General features: G+C 42.1%; 1 protein-coding gene across 10 annotated transcripts in view; it reads right to left on the reverse strand.

Annotated features, from left to right (window-relative positions):
• Celf1 (CUGBP Elav-like family member 1) overlaps nucleotides 1–23,747 on the reverse strand; it is a 77,167-nt gene extending 53,420 nt beyond the window's left edge. For 7 of the 10 annotated variants that reach the window (XM_027422597.2, XM_027422595.2, XM_027422594.2 and 4 more), the window contains exon 1: nucleotides 23,615–23,714. The gene's annotated coding sequence lies outside the window, so the exon portion shown is untranslated. Of the gene's footprint in view, nucleotides 1–23,614 lie in introns of all 10 variants that reach the window. The other 3 variants (XM_027422598.2, XM_027422596.2, XM_027422591.2) reach the window with 2 other exon arrangements.
• Nucleotides 23,748–26,269: the final 2,522 nt, after the last annotated feature.

Below are 26,269 nucleotides of genomic sequence, written 5' to 3' on the forward strand. Positions count from 1 at the left end.
ATAGCTATAAGCCCCTATAAAGCTAAGTACATTGACTTAGAAAGTCATTTCTTCCCTCTGAGCCTATTTCAAGTGAAAAATAGGCTAAGACCAGATCAGTGTTCTATACTGAAGGCCCACAGACCTCCATAATTAATAGATACTTCAAGTATTCCAAAAGCTCCCTTATATTATGCACAAAATTTTACACACACACACACACACACACACACACACACACACACACACACACACACACACACTGCACAGGGGTTGCAGTGAGAGATTCAGAACGAGGTTTTAGTTTCATTTAAAACTATGGAGCTTGGACAAAATGGGTACACCTATAATCCCAACAGATGGGTGGTAAACACAAGGCAGCTGAAAGCTTGAGGCCAGCCTCGACAATTTTAATTCCAGCACGTGGGAGGAGGAGGCAGAGGCAGTGGCAGGTAAATCTATGAGTTTTGAGGTCAGCCTAGCCCACAGAGTGAGTACCACAATAGCCAGGGGCCATGTAGAAACCCTATCTCAAAAAGAAAACAGAAAAAAGATAGAAAAAGAAGAGAAAAAAGTGCCTTCTTTCCATGGCCAATCAATCAAGAAAGTCACTCTGGCCAAGAAATTACTAATGTATTCCAATTTAAACTGAACCTGATTTGGTTTTAGATTTGGTTTAAAATGATCAACCTAGCCAAGCGGTGGTGGTGGTGGGCACCTTTAATTCCAGCACTTGGGAAGCAGAGGCTGGTGGATCTCTGAGTTTGAGGCAAGAATGGACAGTCTCCTAAGATACAAAGAGAAACCCTGTCTCAAAAAACAAAAAAAGGGGACTAGCGAGATGGCTCAGCAGTTAAGAGCACTGACTGTTCTTCCAAAGGTCTCTGGTTCAATACCCAGCACCCACATGGCAGCTCACAACTGTCTGTAACTCCAAGATCTGACACCCTCACACAGAGGTACATACAGACAAAATACCAATGCAAATAAAATAAAATGAAAAAGAAAAAGAATGATCAACTTTACAGTGACTATTTTTTTCTATTTGCAAGAAATTTTAGGTTATGACTTACTGAGTAAGACACCTCTGGATTATCTTTTATCAAACTCATTTAAATAAATAAACAAAGTTTCTCATTTTTGCACCCTCCCCCTTTAACATAGGGTGTGATAACAGAGACTAGTCTCTAACTTGCTGTGTAGCTCTCACTGGCTCTGAACTACTGATTTTTCCTGCCTCTACCTCCTACTGTGTCTTCTTCAGTTTTCTACTTTTACTCTTACCTTGAAGCAAAGAAGTAAACTGGGAAAGGTGACCCATGCCAGTAATTCTTCCTCTCGGAAGACAAAAAGGATTGCTCAGAGTTAAAGACTATTATAGGCTACAGAGTAAGAGTCTGTCTCAAAGACAAAGTGTAACACTGTAACACAGTGAGAGGAAAAATAAGACTAAAATGGAAGAAGCTAATAAAAACAAGAAAGAAGTTACTATTTTATGAGCAAGGAGAGCAATCTATGAATTAAGAGTACTCTATACCTCAAATGATTAAAACTATTAGCTGGGCATACATTACCTGTAATCTCAGCACTTAGAAATCTAAGGCAGGAAGATCAATTCACAACCAGCCTTGGCTACACACGGAATTTGGGGCTCTTGAGACCACAAAAACAAGGCTAGGCATGGTGGCAGAAGCCTTTAATCCAGCACTCTAGAAGCAGAGGCAGGCAGATCTGAGTTTGAGGCCAGCCTGGTCTACATAAACAAGTTCCAGAAGTTACAGCCAAGAGTTACATACTAGAGAGACCCTGTCAAAACCAAACCAAAGCTGGACATGGTGACACATGCATTTAATCTCAACATTCAAAAGGTAAAGACAGGTGAACAGAGATCACCTTACAGAGGTTAAGAGGCCCTCTGATCTACACAGTGAGTTCCAGGCCAGCTGGAACCACACAATGAGGAACTGCAAAACAAAACAAGCAAAAAATGACAAAACAAAACTAGCCTCTGTCTAAAACAGTAAGAGAAAAAAATGCTTAACAATTAAGCCTTAACATTTTTGGGTTTTCATAGCAACCTAAGTCAGCATGCTCAACATACTGTATATAAAGCACATAACTGGAGGCTTAGCTAGTAAATTCAAAATATGACATATGTGCAATGTGGGCGACATCAGTGAGAACTTAAAAAATCTCAACTTTTATTCTGTGGTCCCAAAGATGATATAATAGAAAACTATGCAGAAGGTACAAACTCAAGTAAGAGGTACAAAGAATATAAAAAGCAAAGAGATAAAAGACAAGAAAACTCACATTTATCAGAAAAATAAATTCCAAATACAGTTCTCTCTCCCACTGGGAATCAACCTTTAAATGGAGGCTTCAAGTCAAGACTGCCAGGGAGGTATCAAGATACCATTTAGGAGCCAGGCAGTGATAGTGCACGCCTTTAATCTCTCAGGAGGCAGAGACTGGCAGATATCTGTGAGGCCAGCCTGATCTACAGATCTGCAGGACAGGCTCCAAAGCTACAAAGAAACCCTGTCTCAAAAAACAAACATACAAATAAACAATACCATTTAGGATGCACTTTATTTAATGTGGGCCCAATGGAAAGAGGGCTCCGACAAAGACTAGGCATATGGCAAATATTGCTGATCTCATGGGTTTTCATGGGGTGTGTTCTTTCTCTTTTTTTCCTAGCTCACAGCATATGGCTGTTTAGAATGGGCCTGGTGATTGTGCAGAGTGTGAATTCAATCCCCAGTAAAGGACAAAAGAAAGGGGAAGGGGGCAGCCAGTTCAGAATTAAAGAGTTAAGAACAGATGTGTGTGATTAGGAAGATCAAACTTTAAGAACAATGGGGTGACCTGGAGAGAGCGCTTGCTAAGGGCACTGGATGCTCTTTCATAGGACAGGATTCAATTACCAGGACTAACAAACATCCGTTAACTCCAGTTCCAGGGAGTTCAATGTCCTCTTCTGGCTTTCACAGGCACTGTACACAAGTGCCACACAGACTCACATACAAGCAAAACAAACATGTATACACATAAAATAAAAAAATAAATCTTAGCCGGCGTTGGTGGCACACGCCTTTAATCCCAGCACTCAGGAAGCAGAGGCAGGCGGATCTCTATGAGTTCAAGGCCAGCCTGGTCTCCAGAGCGAGTGCCAGGATAGGCTCCAAAGCTATACAGAGAAACCCTGTCTCGAAAAACCATAAATAAATAAATAAATAAATAAATAAATAAATAAATAAATAATAAATCTTAGAAAAGAGGAAGAAGAAAGAAGATTGAAGAACAGCTGGGGCTGTAGCTCAGTGATAGAGTGATTGCCTAAAGTATATGAGGCCCTGAGTTCAAGCCCGAGGACCTCATATTACCACTGAAGCACAACTTGGGCTACAAAAATAGGAGTTAAGAGACGACAAACTCATCCTGTATCGCTAAGAAACCAAGTAAAAGTCACAACACTCAGTCCACTTACCTAACCAAAAGAACTCAATGAAAGGTAGACATCCTAACACATGCCTGTAATCATCTATAATCAGAGCATCCATTCAGATGGCAGAGGAAGGAAGATAACAAGTTAGAGAGAGGCTGGTCTAAGCATAGCAAGTTTCTGTCTCAAAAAGCAAAATGAAACAAAAAACCAGGGCTGGTGAGATGGCTTGGCAGGTTAAAAATAAAACAAAAACAAAAACAAAAAAAAACTTGCACATAAATCCTGAAGACCTGAATAAGATCCCAGGTTACTACATGGTGAAAGGAGAAAACTGTGGTCTCTTCCAAGTTGTCCTCTAATCTCCCTTCAGCACTCACACACTTACACATTCATACACACAAACAAATAAATGGAATAAAAAGAGGTCTATAAATAGTTCCAGGACAGCTAACTAGGGACATCTTGTGTCCAAAAGGAAATCCACTGGTCAAGCAAGACTAATGATAGATATTTGAGAATAAGGGAAAGGAACACGTTAGGAAAAGGCTAGGTTTTAAGATTCACAACTGTGTCTAACAATTAAAGTATCTGACTATATCCTAAATACAAGACAAACACTGAGGTCTTCAACTTCCAAGATCTTAAAAATGCAAAAAACCAGCAGTTACCTATAATCTCAGTACTTAGGAGATCATGAGTTCAAGGTCATCCCTGGCTACACTTAAAGTTTAAAGATCTTTTGGGCTACAAGAGACCCTACCTATCTCAAAACAAACAAAAAACCAACAACAAAAACAAAACCGAACCCAAGACTGACAAGGTATAGGTAGAAGCACTCGTGTTGCTCTCAAAAGTCTGAAGCTTACCTGAGCTACATTGTAACTATAACAGGTGAGCCAAAATTATAAAATGAAACCCTGGATCAAAAGATCCATAAAACTTCAGAGCTGATTTGTCGACACACACCTATAACCCCACTCAGTATTCAAGAAGCAGATATAGGAACATCCTAAATTGGAAACTAACCTGGGCTATATAAGCAAGGCCTCAAATAATACCATGTTTTCTTACATATTTGTGTTTGCATAAGTTAAAAGATATAAATAACCGTCAATTTTTGTTTGTTGAGATGGGGTTTCTCTGTGTAATAGTCCTCCCTGGCAATTCCTGGAACTAGATCTGTAGACAGCCTAGGCTGGCTTGGAACTCACAGAGATCCACTTGATTCTCCCAAGTGCTGGGATTAATTAATTAGCTACCAATGTGTAGCCAAACTTCACTTTTTAAATAAATGTACCTACTTTAGTTTTAATTTTTTTTTATTCCTTCGGGGAACTTTCAGGCTGGCCTCAAACTTCCTATGTAGCTAAAGTTGGCCTCCAATTCCTTATCCTCCTGCCACAATCTCCCACATACTAGAATTTCAGTTACGTACCACCATACGCAGTCTAAATGTACTCACACTTTAAACAAAGATGAAAGCATCCAAACACATCACAAAAACAGAGAACAAGGCGTTGGTGGCACACGCCTTTAATCCCAGCACTCAGGAGGCAGAGGCCCGCGTATCTCAGTGAGTTCAAGGCCAGCCTAGTCTCCAGAGCAAGTACCAGGATAGGCTCCAAAACTACACAGAGAAACCCTGTCTCGAAAAGCCAAAAACCAAAAACCAAAAAAAAAAAAAAAAACCCAGAGAACAATTTACCTGTTTGGTTTAGATTCTGCTTTAACTATAATTTCAGACCCAGGTGTAGGAGCAGACACCTTTAGTCCCCAGCACTCAGGAAGCAAAGGCGGATAGGTCTTGGTGAGTTCAAGGCCAGTCTACACAGGAAGTTCCATACCAGAGAAAACTAAACAAAGAGGTGAGGTGGGGGTAAAGAGAAGCAAGAAATACAAGTCTATAATTTTGACATTCAGGAGGGTAGGAGAACAGGAAAAGGAATGAAGGCCCACCTTTACTACATAGCAAGTTTGAAATCAGACTAGGCAACATGAAACTGGCTCAAGAAAAAACAAAACCCTGAAGGCCTTTCTTAGGGAGTGGAGCTCTTTACTTCAGTCATCTCATCTTTTTTGGGGGGTGGGGGGAGAGGTTTGGAGACAGGGTTTCTCTGTGTAACTTTGGAGCCTAACTTGGCACTCTCTCTGGAGACCAGGCTGGCCTCGAACTCACAGAGATCCACCTGCCTCTGCCTCCCGAGTACTGGGATTAAACACAAGCGCCACCAACGCCCGGCTTCAGTCATCTCATCTTATTAAGGACATCAGAAAGTGCATTAAACAAAATACAGCATTATTCTCACATTTTCCTTCCCACTTATTAAAGGACTAGCTTTTTCCAAATATGGCACTATCTTTTCAAAGTCTAGGTATAAACTCCTCTACAGAATTACCTGTCTTCTCAAGACTTAAGTAGAGATTAACTTCCCTAATCCAAAAAAAAAAAAAAAATATTGAGCCGGGCAGTGGTGGCACACGCCTTTAGTCCCAGCACTTGGGAAGCAGAGGCAGGTGGATCTCTGTGAGTTCGAGACCAGCCTCCAAAGCCACAGAGAAACTGCCTCAAAAAACCAAATAAACAAATAAATAAATAAATGATAAATAGAGAATTCTTATGATTTACAGAGGAAAAAAGTATCTAGCTTTAAGATGGGAAATCCACATAAACTGACTTTCCATACAACAACAGCAGTAAGCCCAGAAAGATGGTTCAATGGGTAAAGGCACTAGCTATTAAGCCTGACAATCTAAGCTGGAACCCACATTGATGAAGAAAAAAAAAACAACTCTTCCCAAGTTATCCTGTGACTTCTATACTGACAACCTACATGTGTGTAGCTTATGTGTCAGAACATGTGTGTTCATATATGTGTATGCATGCACACACAAAAAATAAGCAATAAAAATGTAATGTATTAAAAAGTGAGAACCTCCATCAATGGAACTTTTGCCAACTAGACAACCTCAAACTAAAGGGATAGGTGGTGGTTCTCTAACCAGGACCCTGAAGAATGGATTCCTTCACTATGCAAAAAGGTTCCATGCATGCAGACCATCTAACCACCGAAACTGAGATTTTATTATGAAATGTATAAGAAATGGATTGAAAGCACAGACTAGAAGGGAAAGTTAAAAGGGCCTAGGCTGAAATCCTGGCCTCTCTCTCTACATAAACTTAAGTATAGAATTTTATTTTCCGCATCTCATTTCCTCAGTTGCAAACTGAAAGAATCTCTAAGATTTCTAAGCCTCCTTTGCCACCCACTGAAGGAGGAGCTTAAAGCAAGATGCCACTACATCCCACCCACTTCCCACTGACGCACCTTACCATAATTAGGCAGCCTTTTAAAGCTTCTAGTTAACAGAACAAATAAATTAAAACCTTAAACTTTCTTTCTATTTCTGGTACACTGCAAATGTGCAACAGTATTTTATCAGTAGTTAATGCCACACAGTTCTTGATACTGGCTTTTCTTTGAACCTCAGTGACAGTTACACAGTGACAAGTTGTAAGCAAGGAGGTTGTTACCATGGAGACTCACTAGGATTCCTGGGGGTGGATCCAGAAGGCTTTTTTTTCTTTTGTGAAAGCATTTTTTGATGTTCTCAATCTTGCAATTCAGAATGCTGATCTAACTTTTCTTCGGCACACTGCTTTTAAGAAGCATTACCACATAGCATACAATTCTGAATAACTCTTAAAATTATCATTAGCTCTTTCTTGAAAGACTCAAATACATTCAAGACTCAATCCTCCTCTGTTCATAAAAACAAAATAGGTGTGGGGTGGGGTGGTGTCACATAGCTGTAATACAATAAGCACTAAAAGGCTGATTCAAAATTACTTTCAGATTGAGATTGGCCTAGGCTAATCTCAGGACGACCCTAAACCAATTCCTCCAAGTCTGCCTTCAAAAAAAAAAAAATGAAATGAGACTAAATCAACATTCCAACAATTTATGTTTTGATCTCCTTCCACACAAGCACAGTGTTTATATTTTATAAGTATTGGTATTATAATTAAGAGCTTAAAGTTCAGATGGGCAGTGGTGGCATGTGCCTTTAGAGGACCTGGGTTTGGTTCCCAGCACAAACGGAGACTCTTTGTAACTCTAGTTCCCAGGGATCTAATGCCCCCTTCTGGTCTCCACAGATACTGCACTCACATAATGTACAGACAAACACTGAGGCAGAACAGTCATACACACAAAAATAAAAATTCAAATACATTATAAATATAAAATTCAGAGAACTGTAACAAAACTATTATGGAACATAAAGGTTTATGTTCAAATTCTAAGATGGCCTCCGAAATTGCTATATATAGACAAAGGTGGTGAAATTCAGCAAGACTAAATTGCCACTCTGAACCAATAAGCATTGCCATTCCACTCCCTTTGGGTTGTTGTTTTAGTTTTGTAGTACTAAGAATTAAACCTAGAGATCTGTGTATGTTAGGCACACATTTGATCACAGTTACATTTACATCCCCAGTCTATACACTCATTTAATATTTACATTTATTTATTTTGTATAAGTGTCTTGCCTACATGCATGTATGTGCACAACATTCATGCTTGGTGTCAGAAGGCAGCATAGGATCCCCTAAAACTGGAGTTATGAAGGTACAAACCACCCTGTGAATGCTAGGAACTGAACCTGGGCTCTGCCCACTGAGCCATAGCTCTAGCCCCTTGCTAAAATTATTTTTAAACAGTATTCTTAACTTGTCCCAGCTATCCTTGAACTTGTGATCCTCTTGCCTCAGACTCCTGAACAGCTGGAATTACAGACAAGTGCTACTATACTCAGATTGTTAGAAAATATTTTAAGAAAACTGATCAAAGACTGGAGAAATGGGTCAGCAGTTAAAAGTACTGACTGCTCTTTCAAAGGACCAAGATGTGGTTCCTAGTACCCATGTATCAACTAACAACAGTCTGTGACTCTAGTTGTAGGAAATTCAATGCCCTCTTCAAGCCTCGGAATAGACCAGGCATGCATGTGGTGCAAAGACATACATGTAAACACCCACATACACAAAAATTTAAGCCTGGAGGAGGTAAAACACACCTTTAACCCTAGCACTCAGGAGGCAGAGGCAGGCAGATCTCTTTAAGGCCAGCCTGGTCTACAGAGTGAGTTCTAGGGACAGAAGGGCTACACAGAGAAGCTCTGTCTCAAAAAAACAAAACAAAAAAAGAAACCTCATTTTTTAAGTGTGTGTGTGTGTGTGTGTGTGTGTGTGTGTGTGTGTGTGTGTGTGTGTGTGTGTGTGTGTGTGTGTGTGTCTGGTTTGTGTTCCAGGCCAGCCAAGGCTACACAGAGAAACCCTGTCTTAAAAAAAACAAAATAAATAAATGAGTAAATAAACAAATGAAAATTTTTAAAAATTAAAACCATCTCAAATTCACAAGCTAAAAGGAAAAACTGTATGGTTCAAAGGAGATTATAATGCCAGCTAAAAGGGCATCAAGAAAGGCAGTTCAGAATCTAGTTTGGGTTCATTTACTCACCTAAGCTCTGCTGTAGCTGCTTCACAGGTTCTGTGTTTAGTTTCCCAACTCCATCTATAACCCGAATTAATTTAGTAAAGTCTGTAAGCTGTTTCTTTTTAATTGCCCTTTAAGATGTGTCCAGGAGCTATTAAAAAGAAACAGCATACAATATAAACAATCAGTGTATGAGTGTCTTCTCATAATCTCTCATAAACTTGAAAATGAACAGGAAGACAAGATTAAAGGATAGTTTTGCTACATTAGTTTAATTGCACACAACCTAGAAACAAAAAGGAGATTCAGACTATGTCTACAGGATATGAGAAGTATAAACTCCTCGGTCCTTTTTCATTTTTATTAATGATTTATACTGGCCAGGCGTTGGTGGTGCACGCCTTTAATCCCAGCACTTGGGAGGCAGAGGCAGTCAGATCTCTGTGAGTTCGAGACCAGCCTGGTCTACAAGATCAGGACAGCCTCCAAAGCCACAGAGAAACCCTGGCTCGAAAAATAAAATAAAAGAAAAGAAAAGAAAAGAAAAAAAAAAAAAAAGAAAGAAAGAAAATCCTATCTTGGTCCAAAAAACCAAAAGAACATAGACTGCCAGTTGTATGTCAAATTTTCTTTTTCTTTTGCACTACAAAAAAGCCAAAATCATGATGGTCCTAAACTTATTAAGGCTGGAGGGATGGTCAGTGGTTAAGAACACTGGCTGCTCTTCTAAGCACCTACATGGCAGCTCCAAGTGTCTATAACTCCAGTTCCAGGGGATCCAAAACCCTCACACAAATGTATACAAAAAACACCAGTGCACATTAAATAAATAAATCTAAGAAAAAAGGCTGGTATAGAATATTATGTTTCAAGATTATAGATCACAAAGCCACAAATTCTAGCCAATGCAGTACCTACCTTTTAACGAAAAGTTGCCTACATAGAGAAACCCTGTCTCAGAACCTCCCCCAAAAGTTGTTCACATTATTGTCCTAAAGGCGCTTGAGGCTTTAAGGCTCTATCTTCAGAAGACAATGACTTAAAGTCATATAATGTCAATGTTTTATTCCTCTTCCTAGTCCTTAACCCTGAACTGTTTCAAACACACAATGCCACTCTACCAGATAATGGAGTACTCAGCAAGTATTTATGCAAGGCCCTGGTAAGGGCAGGCAGCAGGGCCTGTGGAGTTTCCTTTGTGTACAGCATCCAGTTCAATACCACACATTCTACACCCAGGCATAAGGAAAAAAGCAAACAGATCATTTATAAATCTGCTCTATGGACACAGTTTATCCAGAAAAACAAAGTGATTCTCAACACTATATGTATACTTACAAGAAGTCTTACAACTTTTTCTACATTACAAATAAATACCTTACTCACTCAATACAAATCCACTTGTTTACTTCTAATTCCTGTTCACTAAAATCAAAAGGAATTTTCAAAGTTGGGGTATAGTGGCACAGGCCAATCTCTATTTCAAAGCCAGCCTGTTCTACACAGTGAGTTCTAGGACAATCAGAACATTGTGAGATCCTGTCTTGAAAAACAAAACAAACAGAAAACAACAAAAAAAAATGTTTACATTTCTCTGGTATAGTTTTTAAAACTAAAACAACAATAACAACAAAAACCCAAGTGACCAAAGGAAGACAATCAAATTAAAAAGTGCTGAACAGTCTGTTTCATAGTTTCCCTCTCTCCCCTCATTAACATTTCTCTAAGAGAAAAACAACACTGTGATAGTCCCATTACAGATAATTTATGAAATTACTAATTAAGCCCATTCCAGAGAGACTCTACCAACTGGGCACACAGCCACGCATCCTCACCTAAATCTCAACTGACATTCAACCTACATTACTGTGTTCCACTCAAGCCAGTCAGTATTTTTTAGGAAAAAGAAATAAATCTGGGCATGGTAATGCAGGCCTTTTGATCCCAGCACTCAGGAGGCAGATGCAGGTAGATCTTAAATTGGAGACCAGCCTGGTCTACAGAAGGTGTTCCAGGACAGGCCCTACACAGACAAACCCTGTTTCAAACCCTGTTTCAAAAAGCCACCAAAGGAGGGGAGGGAAATAAAAATTTCAAATGTGTTACTTATCAAAAAAGTAAAAACCAAATAAGTGTGTCTCACAAAAACTTTGCAAAGTGATGGTTTCATCTAAGTTTGCTACTTAGGAAACAGTATTATTTTATCAGTCTTGTATACTCAAAAAAACTAGTTATAAAAAAATTCATTAGTGAATGAATACCAGGCAGTGGTGGCATATGGAAGTTGGAAGACAGGCAGGCAGATGTCTATAGAGTTCAAGACTAGCCTGGTCTACAGAATAAGTTCCAGGACAGGTTCCAAAGCTACACAGAGAAAGCTTGTCTCGGAAAAGAAACAAATGGAAATAATCACTAAAACCTTTAAGGGAGACCACATGTGGAAACTCACATTTATAATCCCAGTGCTGGAGAACTGGGGAAGGCAAGAGGACCCTGAATTCAAGGCCTCCCTGGGTGCATGAAAGCCTGTCCCAAAAGAGGATAATGTATAAATATTACACACTAACCCATTCATTGAGTGACCAGAGCTCCTAAAAAGATATGGAAAATACAATAAGCATAGGGTGATTTCTATTCCTCAAAAACTCAAAATTTCAGTTAAATGAAAAAAGGTGTCATGAATAAAAATATGAACTGCTCAAAAAAAACAAACAAAAAAATATAATACGAACTGGTAAGTTATTACAGAAATGAATAAGAAAAAAGACAAACAAGGGCCAGCAAGATGGCTCAGCAGGTGCACCTATTGCCAAGCCTGACAACTGGAGTTCAATCCTCAGACCCCAAAGGGTGGAAGGAGAAATCCCACTTCCACAATATGTCCTCAGACATGCACACTGTGGCTCATGCAACACATACCACACACACAATTGTTGTTACTAGTTTTGTTTTTCTCATCAAGTTGCTATGTAGCTAGGATGGCCTTGAACTTACAGAGCCACCTGCCTCAGTGTCAAGTACAGGGATTAAAGGTATGTGCCACAGCTGGGTGTTGGTGGGCACACCTTTAATCCCAGCACTCAGGAGGCAGAGGCAGGCGGATCTCTGTGAGTCGAGGCCAGCCTGGTCTCCAGAGCGAGTGCCAGGATAGGCTCCAAAGCTACACAGAGAAACCCTGTCTTGAAAAACCAAAAAAAAAAAAAAGGTATGTGCCACAAAGCCTGGTTTAGAAAAATAAAATTTTTAAGTTTTTTAAAAGAAATTTTAAGGCAAATAGGAACTGAATTACAAGCAGGGAGAATTTGAAGAACATTCCTAAACACGAAATGTAAAGCTTGCTTTTCTTACTGCCTGAGAAATAGGGACCTAGCAGGGTGGGTGGTACAGGCTTGAAATCCTAGCTTCTCCAAAGGACTAAGGAAGGAGGATCAAGAGTTCAAGGCCAGCCTGGGAAGCTTGTTGAGACTCTGTCCCAAAACAAGTAAAGGGAGGGCTTGTGATATTAACTCAATGGTATAGGCTTGCCTACCATATAGGCAACACCCTTGATTCCTTCATTATAACTAAAAATAGGGACCTGTGGTAGAACTATTGGGAGGTGTGGCTTTGTTGGAGTAGGTGTGGGGATGGACTCTGAGGTTCCCTTTGCTCAAGCTACTCTCCATGTGACACTCAGTTCACTTCCTGTTGCCTACAGATCAAGATGCAGAACTCTCAGCTCCTCCAGCACCATGTCTGCCTGCATTCCACCATGCACTGCCACGATAACAGACTAAACATAGGAAACTGTAAGTCACCCAATGTAAATCAAATGTTTTCCTTTATAAGAGTTGTCCTGATCATGGTGTCGCTTCACAGCAATAGAAACCCTAAGACAGGACCTACCAAATAAATAATCTTCTACTACATAACTAGCTCCCAGTGAAATATCCTCAAAGAAAGCCTTTCATGCAACTTAAAATGACTCTACACCCATAACCAGTATTAATTAATCTGGAAGAAATCATCAGTTAGCTAATAAATGCCAAATGGTTATAAATTCGGGTTGTTAGCACTATCCTGTAATTGTTCTACCCCTTGGTCCCTACAAGTCTCTTGCTCAAATGGCAGTTGGAATAAGGCAAATGGCTAATAAACAGCACAGGGTTTCTCTGGTAACAGCCCACTCCAACCTAGCACAAAAGTCAGCAGCAGCATCACCAAGACAGAATATCCAAGAGAGAAACACTGAGCTGTGTGACTACAGTGTGAGAGGAGATTAGTGGGGAAGTGTATCCCACACACAAAAGATACAAGCACAAGGAAACTGGGAAAAGCTTACAGTAAATTATACAAAATAAACTAGCAGAAATTTAACATATATATTCAAATCAAGTTGGGTCCAAAAACAAACAAGCAAGCAAACAAAAAACCAAACCTGTCCACTGAGAGTAGATTATTAGTTAACCACACTGCATTATCACCAAATATCACACATTCCCCTATCCTCTGCTAGAATTTGCTTCCACCTCACATGAAACAAAAAAGGTAAAAGAACAAAGAGAAACTGTCAACAGTTTCAAAAGGGTAGATTCTTTTCTGAAGAACAGCAATGTTGAGTAAATCAAACAACTGACCTTACGAAACTGAACACATTAAAAACTGAACAGCTATGGACGCTGGGCTTGGAGTGGTTCTAGACAACTTTAATCCAGAGGCACAGGCCTCAGACTCCAGCCTGGTCTACACAGCCAGTTGTAGACAGCAAGAACTATATAGAAACACCCTCTCTCTCTCAAAAACAAAACTGGGGAAGAAAAGTTAAATGAGTCAACTCCATTTTGTCAGAGTTGAACACAGCTGCCACAGATTACTGAATAAGCACTCACCAAAAAAAGCACATTCTAACTGATTGTAATCCCCTCAATTTCAGTATGATCTCAACTAGACTCCTCTTCAAAATAGTACACTCAAAGGCTGTTCAGAAACTTAGTCCTTTTCTTTAGTCCTTTTTCTTGAAAGGTAGGTGCCAAGGACCTTGATTTGGTATCACACAGAACCAATGTCACAAAACTTTACATTTAAATTTACAGCTGAAATGCTTTAAATCATATAATGAAATGTACTTACATCACATCTTAACTACTTCTCCCTTTTTGAAAGGAATAAAAGTTTCTATGAAATTCAAGTTCTCTGTATACAAGTTAGAAATCCTCCGAGCATAGAAGTACAACTATAAAAGCCCTAACAAGAAGGCTGAGGCACAAGGCTTGAGAGTTCAAGGCCAGCCAGAATCAGACCAGGCCACAAAGGGAAATCCTGTTTAAACAAGAAGGGAGAAAAAAAAAAAATATTAGTATTCATTCTTCTAAGTCTATGAGATCCAAGTTTTTGTTTTTATGTGGAGGAGGGGATAGCTGGTGGAGGTGTGTTTTTGAGCCAGAGTCTTGCTGTTATGCAGCCTGCTGGCCTGGAATTCACTGAGATCCACCTACCTCAACTTCCTAAAATAAATACAGTTATTGTTGTTTGTGTGTGTGTGTGTGTGTGAGTGTTTGTGGTGTGTGTGTGTGTGTGTGTGTGTTGTCTTCAAGACAGGGTCACTATGTAACCCAGGCTGGACCCAAACTCACAGAGACCTGCCTGCCACTGCCTCCCTAGTGCTGGGATCAAAGGAGTGTGCCACTATATCCAGAAGAACTGGCTGTCACCACAAAGTTTAGTGGGATGAGTTTGTCTCCCAAATCCACAAAAAGAATGAAACTGTTTGGAAAGAAAGGAGATACAGCCAGTGATTAAGAGCATTTGCTCTTCCAGAAGCTAGTTTAAATTCCAGCACCCATGTCAAGAAACTCACAACTGCCTGTAATTCCAGTTTCAGTGGATCCAATGCCTTCTTCTGGTCCCTGCTAACCCTGATAGACACAGAGACATATACACATGAATAAAGTAAATAATTTCTTTTAAAGTGAGAAAGGAAAGAAAAAAAAAGGGGGGGGGATCTCTAGTTTAAGGAGTTCGTTAAAAATAGCTTTAGGCTACGGCAGGGCGTTGGTGGTGCATGCCTTTAATTCCAGCATTCAGGAGGCAGAGGCAGGCAGATCTCTGTGAGTTCAAGGCCAGCCTGGTCTCCATAGCGAGTGCCAGGATAGGCTCCAAAAGCTACACAGAGAAACCCTGTCTCAAGAGAAAAAAAAAAGCTTTAGGCAAAGACAAAAGTACAATTTTAGATAAAGGTAAAGACCTCATCAAGAAAACAACTTTTTTCTAGACATGGTATCACAAGCCTTTAATCCCAGCACTGTGGAGGCTGAGTCAAGTGGATCTCTCTGAGTTCAAGACCAGCCTGGTCTACAGAGTTCCAAGACAACCGAGAACACACACACACACACACAAAACCCACTGTCTCAAAAAACAAAAAAAAGCAATTGACAGGGGAAGGGTCAGCTCATTGTGGGTGGTCCTGAGGTCTACAAAAAAGCAGGCTAACTCATGCCTTTAATCCCAGCACTTGGGAGGCAGAGGCAGGTGGATCTCTGTGAGTTCGAAACCAGCCTGGTCCAGAGCTAGTTCCAGGACAGCCTCCAAAGCCACAGAGAAACCCTGTCTCGAAAAACAAAAAAAAGAAAAAGAAAGCAGGCTAAGCAAGTTATAAGAAGCAAGCCACGAGGCAGCACCCTCATCCCCATGGCCTATGCATCAGCTTCTGCCTCTAGATTACTATCCTGTTAAGAGTTCCTGTACTGACTCCTTTCATGTGGAAGAGTAAGACAAATAAGCCCTTGCCTCCCCAAGTTGCTTTTGGCAGTGTTTCATCACAGCAATGTTTCATCTAAGTAACACTAACTTAGACATATATATTGTATAAAATTCTCAAAATACATTTAGAAAAACAGTACAGTGCTGTAACAGAGGAAACAGCCTTATCAACACTACCCAAATAATAAGTTAATTCTGACATTACCAGTCAAGTATTATCTTTATTTTAGGTGTGTGTGTATTGCCTGCATTTATGTTATGTGAACCATGTGTGTGTCGAGCTTTGAAGGCCAGAAGAGTGTCAGATATCCTGGAACTGAAGTTACAGACAGTTGTGAGTTGCCACATGGGTACTGGGACTAAACTGGGTTCTCTGAAAAGCAAGTGTGCTTAGCCTCAGCCATCTCTTCAACCCCCATATCTTTAAACATAGGAAAACAGCACCAGAAACACAAAGGTCACAATGGTGCTAACAATGTTTAAGCCTAGCACGCCAAGCTGTCACAACTCTTCTTCCAAGCTATGTCCCATGTAAGAATACACCATTGTTTTCAAACCATTAAATTTCCATTTTAAGGATTCTACAATCAAAGAATCAACCCTCAATTACAGAAGTCTCTTGTTTTTATCTCTCCTTTTGTCTCTCTCTCCTTTTCTTTTTTCTTTCTCTTTTTTTTTTTTTTTTTAAGAAAGGGTTTGTGTGTGTAGATCTGGCTGTCCTGTAACTCACTCTGTAGACCAGATTAGCCTCGAACTCAAGAGATCTGACTGCTTCTGCCTCCTGAGTGCTGGGATCAAAGGTGTGCCACCACCACCACCACCACCACCACACACCACCACCACCACACCACCACCACCACCACCACCACCACCACCACCCAGCAAAATTACCTTGTTTCTATTTTACTTGACTGTTGGCCATTTCAGTGTGTCAAGACATATCAAACAAAACTGTGGGTAAATCAACAGCAATCAACTTTGGGACCTATTAGAAATTCAACTCAGAAAGTCAGATATGGTGGCTCACACCCAAGACTCCAACTCAGGAGGATAAAGTAGGAGAGCCAAACAGGTTTAAGGCCAATCTAGGCAACATAATGGTTAGATTTGGCCTTTAAAAAAAGAAAAAAGTTAAAATTACTTAAATCTAAGCCATAAAACTAAAAAACTCAGGGAAAAATCTATGTCATTAGATTTGATAATAATATAATGGATATGACAGCAGGCCAGACACCAAAAGTGAAAAATTAGATGAGAGCAAACTTAAAAACCTATGTGGTTCAGAGGTCCCAATCTGCCAGGTATGATGCACTTGCCTATAACACCAGCACATTCAGCAGACAAGAGGCAGGATGACTGCTGCATGTTCAAGGCCAGCCCTGGTAGTCTATACAGTGAGACCTGTCTTTTAACAAAAATAAAACAAAACAAACAAAAAAAAGGATGGGAAGCAGTCAATTAACAAAATGAAAAGCAAGCTACACCATGGAAGAAAATCTGCAAATCATCATAAGGAGTTGGGAACTTGTAAATTGAAGTAATTCTTTTGCCCCTCATCATGATAAACAGGATCCAGGCAAGAGCTGCACAAGTAAATACAACCCAATCTGAAGCCCAAATATGATTTAAAGGTATACACAGTGAATAAACATGGTGACAACACCCTATAATCCCAGCTATCAGGAAACTGAGACAGGAATATCACTCCCAGCTACACAGCAAAACTTTACCCCAACAAGGGGAGAGGGAACAACTAGCTCAGTTGATAGTGTTCAATCTCCAGCACATTATGTGTGTGTGTTGGGGGGGGATAAGATACACATCTGTCACCCCAGCACTTGGGGACGAGTGAATCAGAAGTAGTCCAGGTCATCCTGTCTAACACAAGTTAAAGCCAGCCTGGGATAAAAAAAAAAAAAAATGTCTTGAATTCAAAACAAAACCAAAGGGGGAGAAAGGGGACAGACTGTAAAAGAGACCAGTCTAGGCTATATAGCAACATCACAAACAAAAATAGGGGCAGTGGATCAGTGGTTAAAAGAACTTGCTGTTCTTCCAGAGGGCCTAGGTTCAGTTCCTAGTACCCAAATAGCAGCTTACAACTGCTGTTAACTCTAGTTCCAGGGGAGCTGACTCCCTCTTGACTTCTGAGGGCACCAGGTACATACAGGCAAAAACATACACATAAAATAAATTTTAAGTTTAAGACAAAAGGCTGGATGGTCGGCACCACACACCTTTAATCCCAGCACTTGGAAGCAGAAGCAGACACATCTGAGTTCTAGGCCATCCTTGTCTATAGTGTGAGTTTCAGAACAGCCAATACCACACAGACAAATCCTGTATGCCCCCCCCCCCCAAAAAAAAAAAAAAAACCCTAGGGGGCTGAAGAGATGGCTTTAGTAATTAATTAAGAGTGCTTGCTGTGAGCTTCCAAAGGGCCAAAACCCAAGTCTGGTCCCAGTTACCCACATAGAACAGACAGCAACAACCACCTGTAACTCCAGCTTCAGGGCACCCAGCACCCTCTTCTTTTTTTTGGTTTTTCGAGACAGGGTTTCTCTGTGTAGCTTTGGAGGCTGTCCTGGAACTAGCTCTTGTAGATCAGGGTGGTCTTGAACTCACAGAGATCCGCCTGCCTCTGCCTCCTGAGTGCTGGGATTAAAGGCGTACCAACGCCCGGCTCCAGCACCCTCTTCTTGACTGCATGGGTAGGTATGCACAAGTAACATACACGGACTCACACATATAAATAAAAACAAAAATAAATCATAAGGGGCTGGAGAGATGGCTCAGAGGTTAAGAGCACCAACTGCTCTTCCAGAGGTCCTGAGTTCAATTCCCAGCAACCACATGGTGGCTTAAAACCATCCGTTATGAGATCTGGTGCCCTCTTCTGATGTACAGATATACATGGAAGCAGAATGTTGTATACATAATAAATAAAATCTTAAAAAAAAATCATAAAAGCAAAATTTGTATGGCTACTAAAACATAAACAAGGTCCAGAAGATGGCTCAGCAGGTGAAGATGCCTGCTGCCAAATGTGATGAATCGAGTTCCAGGACCCTCTTGATAGAAGGAAAGAACCAGCCCTACCTCCCCAAGACCCATAAGGTGGGAGAAAACTGAATCCCAAAAAACTGTCTTCTGGTTTCCTTTCAACACTGTACCATATTGAGCACACACCTACACATACATGCACAAATAAATGTATTTTAAAGAAAAATCACACAAATAAGTATTGTAAAGCACATAAAAACTGGAATGCTTATCAATGCTAATAGGATTATAAAATAGTGTAAGTGGGCTTAGATGTTGCTCACTTAGTAGATTACTTGCTTTAAATACTCAAAACTCTGGGCATCAGTTCAATCCCCAGTACCACAAAAACCTGGAGTAATGCGTCTCTGACATCATAGCACTTGGGAGGTGGAAGCAAGAGAATCAGACTTTCAAGGGCACACTCGTATTCATAGCAGATTCAAGACTAGCCTGGAATACATGATGACTTAGTAGTTAACATTTCCTGCTCTGTCAGTAGTTTAGTTCAGTTCCCTGTACCCATATCAGATAGGTCAAAACAGCCTGTAACTCTAGCTCCAGAGGATCCAATGCCCTCTTCTGGCTTTTGTGGGCACTTGCACACATGTGGCATATATATTCATATTCATTCTCTCCCTCTCTCCACCTTTCCCTACCACTACCAACCCCTCACCTTCTCTCTCTTCCTAACACTTGGCAGAGGCAGGCAGATCTTTGAGTCTGAGGTCAGCCTGATCTACACAGTCAGTTTGAGCTACATAGAAAGACCTGTCTCAGAAAAACAAAAACCCTGAATCTCAAAGTATCTCTGGACCTATGGACTCAAGCATTTATGATAGGGGATGGAGAACTACAGCAAAGTACAAGCCAGGTATGTGACACATTTCTGTAATACCAGTTCTCGAAGGCAGGATAGTCTACATAGTAAGTTTTAGGCTGGCCAGGGCTACACACATAGGAAGGCTGTCACAACAACAAAACAACAAACAAACAAACAAACAAACAAAAGCAGTAATACTAAATTTAAAATCACTCACTTGTATATTTTAAGTGGATAAATTATATGGTATGTGAACCGTATCACAATAAAGCACTTTTCCCAGAAAGCAGATGAAAGAACTTAATCAAATCCTATTACTCACTGATTTAAAGACTACAGAATTATTTGTCAGGAAGACCCAAATCCCTGAGCAAAGGAGCCTATGCTCTTGCTCCCTCCAAATGACAGCTGTTTTTTTCCCCCCAAAGCACCCCACCACTGTTATTATCTAACAGCCTACTCCCTTATTAGGTCCAGTCTTCCAGTAAAACAAAGTTAAAGAAGCTTTAGTGAAGTAAAAGGAGGGGCTCTAAATTTAGTACCCACACTCTACATTTGACAACAGAGCCCGTTAATTTCCAGTCTTACTCTTCTGACCCACGTATTTAAAAGAAGGATTTCCCTGCTCCTGTACTGGCCTATTTCATATGAGCAGAAACTATTAAATACAGAGTATTATTTTAAACGTTTCTGAGGGCTTGAGAGATGGCTTAGAAGACCTGGGTTTGAATCACAGTTCCTATATAGTGGCTCTAAACAGTCTGTAACCCCAACTCCTGGGGGTTCATCACCCTCTTCTGATCCCTCTGGGCAGTAGACACGTGGTGACATACAAACAAGCTGGAAAAACATATGCATATGAATAAAAGTGGTTGGTAAAACAAACCAAGCCAGGTGGAAGTGGTGGTTTAATCCCACCACACCTTTAATCCCAGCACTTGGGAGGCAGAGGTAGGCGGATTGTTTTGAGTTCAAGGCCAGCCTGGTCTACAGAGTGAGTTTCTAGACAGCCAGGGATGTTACACACAGAAACCCAATCTCCCAAAAAAAAAAAAAAAAAGAGCAAACAAACCAAACCAAACAAACCTAGTCTACCACTTACTAAAGCTTAAAAACATCACAGACAGGTGTAGTGACAGGCTCCTGTAATTCTAGCACTTGAGAGAGGCAGGAGGTCAGGAATTCCAGATGGGGGTGGGGTGGGGGTGGGGGGTTGGTATCACCAAACTGATAAGCCTACTATGGTAAATAATAAATGCTTCTTCACCACATATAAGACAGGAATGGTGACACACCCCAATAATCCAGCACTTGGGAAACTGAGACAGAACTGTAATGAATTTCAAGGCCAGTCTGACCTACAGAAAATGAGGAACCTGCCCCAGTAAAAAGAAAAAGGTTCATGCTAGAAGACAACTCAGGGGTGCACAACATGCCTATCACCCATGGGAAGCTGTGAGCTTCATTCCCAATGCCACGAAAAACAACCAACAACAAAAAGCTGGAGATAATAAAGACAAATATTGGAAGATGTGGTGGTGTACACCATAATTCCAGCACTTGGGAGGTAGACCAGTGAGGATTACATAGCAACATCCTGTCTTTCGAGGATAGTGGGGGTATAAAATTGTACACATACCCATACCCCCAAAAATAACAATAATCTCTCAAAGATAAAATTTCAAACTGGGAAGTGGTAGTCAATGCCTTTAATCTCAGCACTTGGGAGGCAAAGGCAGGCAGCTCTCTGAGTTTGGGTCCAGCCTGGTTTGAATTCCAGGACTGTCAGGGCTACATAAAGAAATCTGTCTAACAAAAACAAAACAAAACAAAACAGTTAAGATTTCTTCCTGTTTGACTTATCTGTACCTTTTATAATGAACCTGAAACTTCTGTAATAAGAAAAGTATGTAGGGCTGGGTGGTGGTGGTACATGCCTTTATTCCTAGCAATTGGGAGGCAGAGGCAGGAGGATCTCTGTGAGTTAGAAGCCAGCCTGGACTACATAGTAAATTCTAGGATAGCCAGGGCTTCACAGGGAAATCGTAAGGGGGGGGGGTGTATAAATAAACCATTCTGTCTCCAATTTTCACTATCTGCCCATCAGCCCACATGTACATTCATTCACAAGGAAGAGGAACGAACTCCTTGTGAGGTAGGCACCAATTCCTAAAGGATTCTGAAGATTAAAATAAACTAAGGAGCATAAGAAAAGAGTGATTTGGGGATGGAGAGATGGCTCAGAGGTTAAGAGCACTGACTGCTCTTCCAGAGGTCCTGAGTTCAATTCCCAGCAACCACATGTTGGCTCACAACCATCTGTTATGAGATCTGGTGCCCTCTTCTGGTGCACAGATATACATGGAAGCAGAATGTTGTATACATAATAAATAAAATCTTAAAAAAAAAAGTGATTTGACTAACTAGTAATGAACTGCAAAAAGACTTTTATAATGTAGGCTAACTAACTTCAAGCCCAGAGTCCTTCCCATTCCGCCACACCTTAAAGAGCAAATCAGCATCATTGCTCATGACAGCAATTGTTTAGTTTAAAAAAGAAAAGGCAAAACAAGCAAACCTCTGGGAGAATGTTTTAAGAGCACTTGCTATAATAACCTTGGGCAAATAAGTCACTTTACTTTTTGAGGGCATCAGAAAAGCAAAAGCACAGAAGAGATGTTTCAACTATCTGGAACAGCCCCTCTTACTAATGGATCCTTGAAAAGAAAACCAAAGGGTAAGAATGAATGAGAGAAATGGAGACCTATGCTCTGAAGCCAAGAGCCATTCTTAAGAGAAACAGGTGGTGGAGAAGAAGGAACCAAGAGGAACCATAAGCTTGACTGCTAGCGCAACAGCTGAAAGTTCCAGCTTTGCTTTGCCAAAAGCACTGCTTCAGTTTTCCTAAATCATGATCACAAGCCGTATTCTCACTCAATAAAGCTAAAATATAAAAACTAGTATAAAGAGAAAAAAAAACTGTAGATGCAGTTTGTCCATTCTAATCTCCGTGATTTTCCAAGTATACTTGTTAATGCCAAAAACCAGAAAAAGCGAGTCCAATTGAAGACACCTTCATTCTCACTAAAGATTTAACGAGAACACGAAACTGTGGAAAGGCTGAAAAAGTGCAACTAAAACCTTCCAAGACAGGGAAGAGACCTTATAAAGGTGAAGTTCCTGTAAAGTGTGCAAAGGCTGTTTGAAACCTCTTAACGCTGCAGACATCATGAACAGACTCCACGCTCTTTAAAACTGATCAACAGCCTTTATACAGCGTTAACTCCGAGGACCAGGAGATTCCGTTTTGCTCAAACAGGCTCTGACCAAAATCTCACACTTTCCACCCGGAAATCTAAACCAATGAGAAGCTCCGTAAGAGCATATGCAATGGTCTGAGAGAATTAAAACAACATCCTGCCGGAACGACCAACAACAACCAAGAGACCACCGACTTTAAATCCAAAGCCTGGTACCTAGCGAAGAAAGCGCATTCAAGAGCAGTCCGCGCTCCTGGGTGCGAGATTCGAGCCCTGCTACTAGGCCCTGACTGGGTGAGCACCTGATGTGGGGGGGGGGTAGGGCGAGCCAAGGCGGACTCAGTGTGAGAACCGGGAGAGCTCTGGATGTTGGAGAAGCACTGCCTTCCAGGGGCGGGAATCTGGGGCACCCCCAGGGGTGGGCACCAAGAACACGTGGGGCGACAGGGTCAGGGAAGAGGCATCTCGGGCAGACAGCTGGGATCTCGCACAGCGGACCCAAAGAGGAGGACTTGGGTGCCGTGCAGGAACCAAGCCCTAGGGGCCTGGAGAGTGAAGGCAAAGGGCATGGGAGCCGGGGCAAGGCCACGAGGAGGGCGGGTCTCCCTGGGAGCAGGGGCACGCGCCGGGCGGACGCGAAAGGGCCCCGAGTTCCGAGCAGTCCGCGGCCTTGTCCCCGGGGTGCGGGGAACCGGGAGCGACCGCGCCCGGAGGGCCCTGTGACCCGCAGCTGCCCGAACCGGACCCGCCCCGCGGCGCCTCCCTCCAGCCTCCCTCTTCCCTCCCTCCACCCCGCGGCCCGTTATCCTGCGGCCGCCGCACTTACCAGCGGCTGCACCTGAGCCTGCCGCTGCCTCAGCTGCTGCCTGCGCCTCCGCAGCCGCCCGCCGCCTCGCTGCTGAGGCCGAGTCCCGGGGAGCCTCCGCGTCCCGCCGCCGCCGCCTCTGCCACTGCCGCCGCCGCCAGAGCAGAAACACCCCAAAATGGCGGCACTTCCGGCACCTACCACCGGCGGGGAGGGCCGCGGAGGAGGGGGCGGGCGGCTAGGGGGAACGTACCACCTCGGCGCCGCCCGCCGGCGCTGATCCGAGAGGAGCGCCGCGCAGGGGCGGGCCGAGTGCCGGCGCTGCAGCGCCCCCTCTGGCTGAGGAGTGGAGGAGCAGCCGCTCCGAAACCCTGGGGGCCGCGGGCGGAGCCCTCAGCCCTGGGAACTGCAGAGGCGCATCTCTTTGTCTCGGAGCAGTGCTAGAGACACGAGAATTGAAGTTCTTGCCCCTGCGCACCGCACCTACTGGACCTCTAGCGGGCAAGCACCGCTGCTTGCCGCTGAAAGTACTCTAAATAAATATCTGATGAATGAATGAGCTGAATGGTGCTTGGCTAGCCCTGGACACGGGGCACACCCTCCTTTTTGCACGCCGGCATAAAGACAACAGCATCCAGGCCTTGCTTCTTTGCTGCTGGTATGTGGAATGTGTGTTGCAAGCTTTTAGAGTTAGAGAAGTGCCTTGTACAGAGAAGATGATCAGCGGTGAGCGTTCGCAATCTGGCAAAAATCCCTGCGGCACCAGGAAGCTCTTAAGTAGTCTATTAAGAGGCTACCCAGCTCAAACCTACTCTTCCTAGGAAAAAATGAACATTTTTTTTTTTTTTTTTTTTTTTTTTTTTTTTTTTTTTTTTTTACGATTCCACACCCCTGCCTTCTAGGACTCAGGATTCCTACCCTGGGTCTACATGGATTCACACATTACCGTTTGTTGTTTATTCCACAAAGTCTAGACAATGAAATGTGAGACAATGAAACGCAGATTGAGAGACAAAACTTAGTTCTGGGAGGTCCGAGCTCCATCAATTTACAAATTACTCATGTGTTGGCAATGATTTCCCTTTATCACTTGATTTCCTAGAGCAAATAATTTGTACACCCACAAATAACAATTATATTCTACCTTACACACACACTCACACTCACACACACATAGCAGGCTCCCAACCAGAAGCCAAGAGTTTTCACATGAGTTTAGAGGCACAATCATGTACAGCAATGAAAGACCCCCCCAGACCCCTAAGGGGCACAGGGTCCCGAGGAGCCCCCGAGACTCAGAAACCAGACCAAGAGCTGCAAAAGCAAGAGGGTTTATTGAACGAATGCGAATTCAGGTGTCAGCAATATCAGGAAAGCTGCACACCCCAGCAAAGGTTAGGTTACAGGCTCTTTATATAGGAAAAAAAACTGCAGATCAGCATACAGGCAAGGGGCACAAAGTGATTGATTACAAAGCATGATCTCATGTTAGAGTGGTCACCCAGCTGTGACCTGCTTTTCTATAAAGGAAAAACCACAGAACATACCCTGGAAAGTCCTTGATTGTCTGTTGGCCAGCCAGGTGTGACCCAAAGAGGGGGTTGTCTTGGCGATTGCCCCCGTCTAAACCATAGGATGTGCCCGGGGTTGGGGCCAACTTCCTTGTAAAGGGCCAAGGCCTGTGGGAAAATTTTTCTCTCTGTGAACTAAAATCTTTTAAAACTTTTTCTCCCAGCAAAGTAAAATCTTTTAGCAAAACAGCCCCTAAGTTGTACATTATCAAATTACCTAATTGTACTGTAAACTTTTGGGGTTTTTAAAACAGGTTTCATGACCTTGAATTTCTGAGTCTTCTGCTTCCACCTCCCAACTGATAGGTAACTGTCACACATGCATGATTTTATGTAGATCAAATTTAGAACTTTATACATGCTAGGCAAACACTCTACCAAACTGAGCTGCATCCCAGCACCGTAGCATACAGTTTTATATATTTTCATGATGCTGACAATGTAAGCTTATTCTTTGTTGTTGTCGTTGTTTTGTTTGTTGAGACAAGTTCTCACTATGAACGCTGAAATCAAAAGCATGTGCCACCACCACCTGGTATCACCTTTCATTTGTTTGACTGGTTTGGTTTGGGGAGATAGGGTTCTCACTATGTTGGCCACACTGGCTTGAACTCACAGCAATCCTCCTGCCTCAACCTCATTACAAATGAACACCACTGTGCTCTGACAAAGGTTCACCTTGTTAGTTCATCCTTACCTGACCACTCTATTTTATTTTATTATGTATGTGTATGGGTGTTTTGCCTGCATGTATGTCTGCTTCACATGCATGCAGTGCCCAAAAAGGCCAGTAGAGAGCTTCAGATACCCGGGAACTGGAGTTAACAGACTTTTGACAGAACTGCAGTTATGGAATCTTGTGAACTGCAATGTGGGTGCTAGGAATCAAATTTCAGGTCCTCTGGAAGAGTAGCTGGTGCTCTTAACCACTGAGCCACCTCTCCAGCCCATGACCACATCATTTTAAATCACACACACAGGGCCGTTGATTAGGATGCCTGCCACCAAGCCTGACTACCAATTCAATCCCTGGGACCCACATGATGGAAGGAAAGAGCTGACTTGACTCCAGCAAGCATATTGTCCTCTTTTACATGTGTGCCCA

This window comes from Cricetulus griseus, chromosome 6, assembly GCF_003668045.3.
Source record: "Cricetulus griseus strain 17A/GY chromosome 6, alternate assembly CriGri-PICRH-1.0, whole genome shotgun sequence".
Classification (NCBI taxonomy): Eukaryota; Metazoa; Chordata; class Mammalia; order Rodentia; family Cricetidae; genus Cricetulus; species Cricetulus griseus.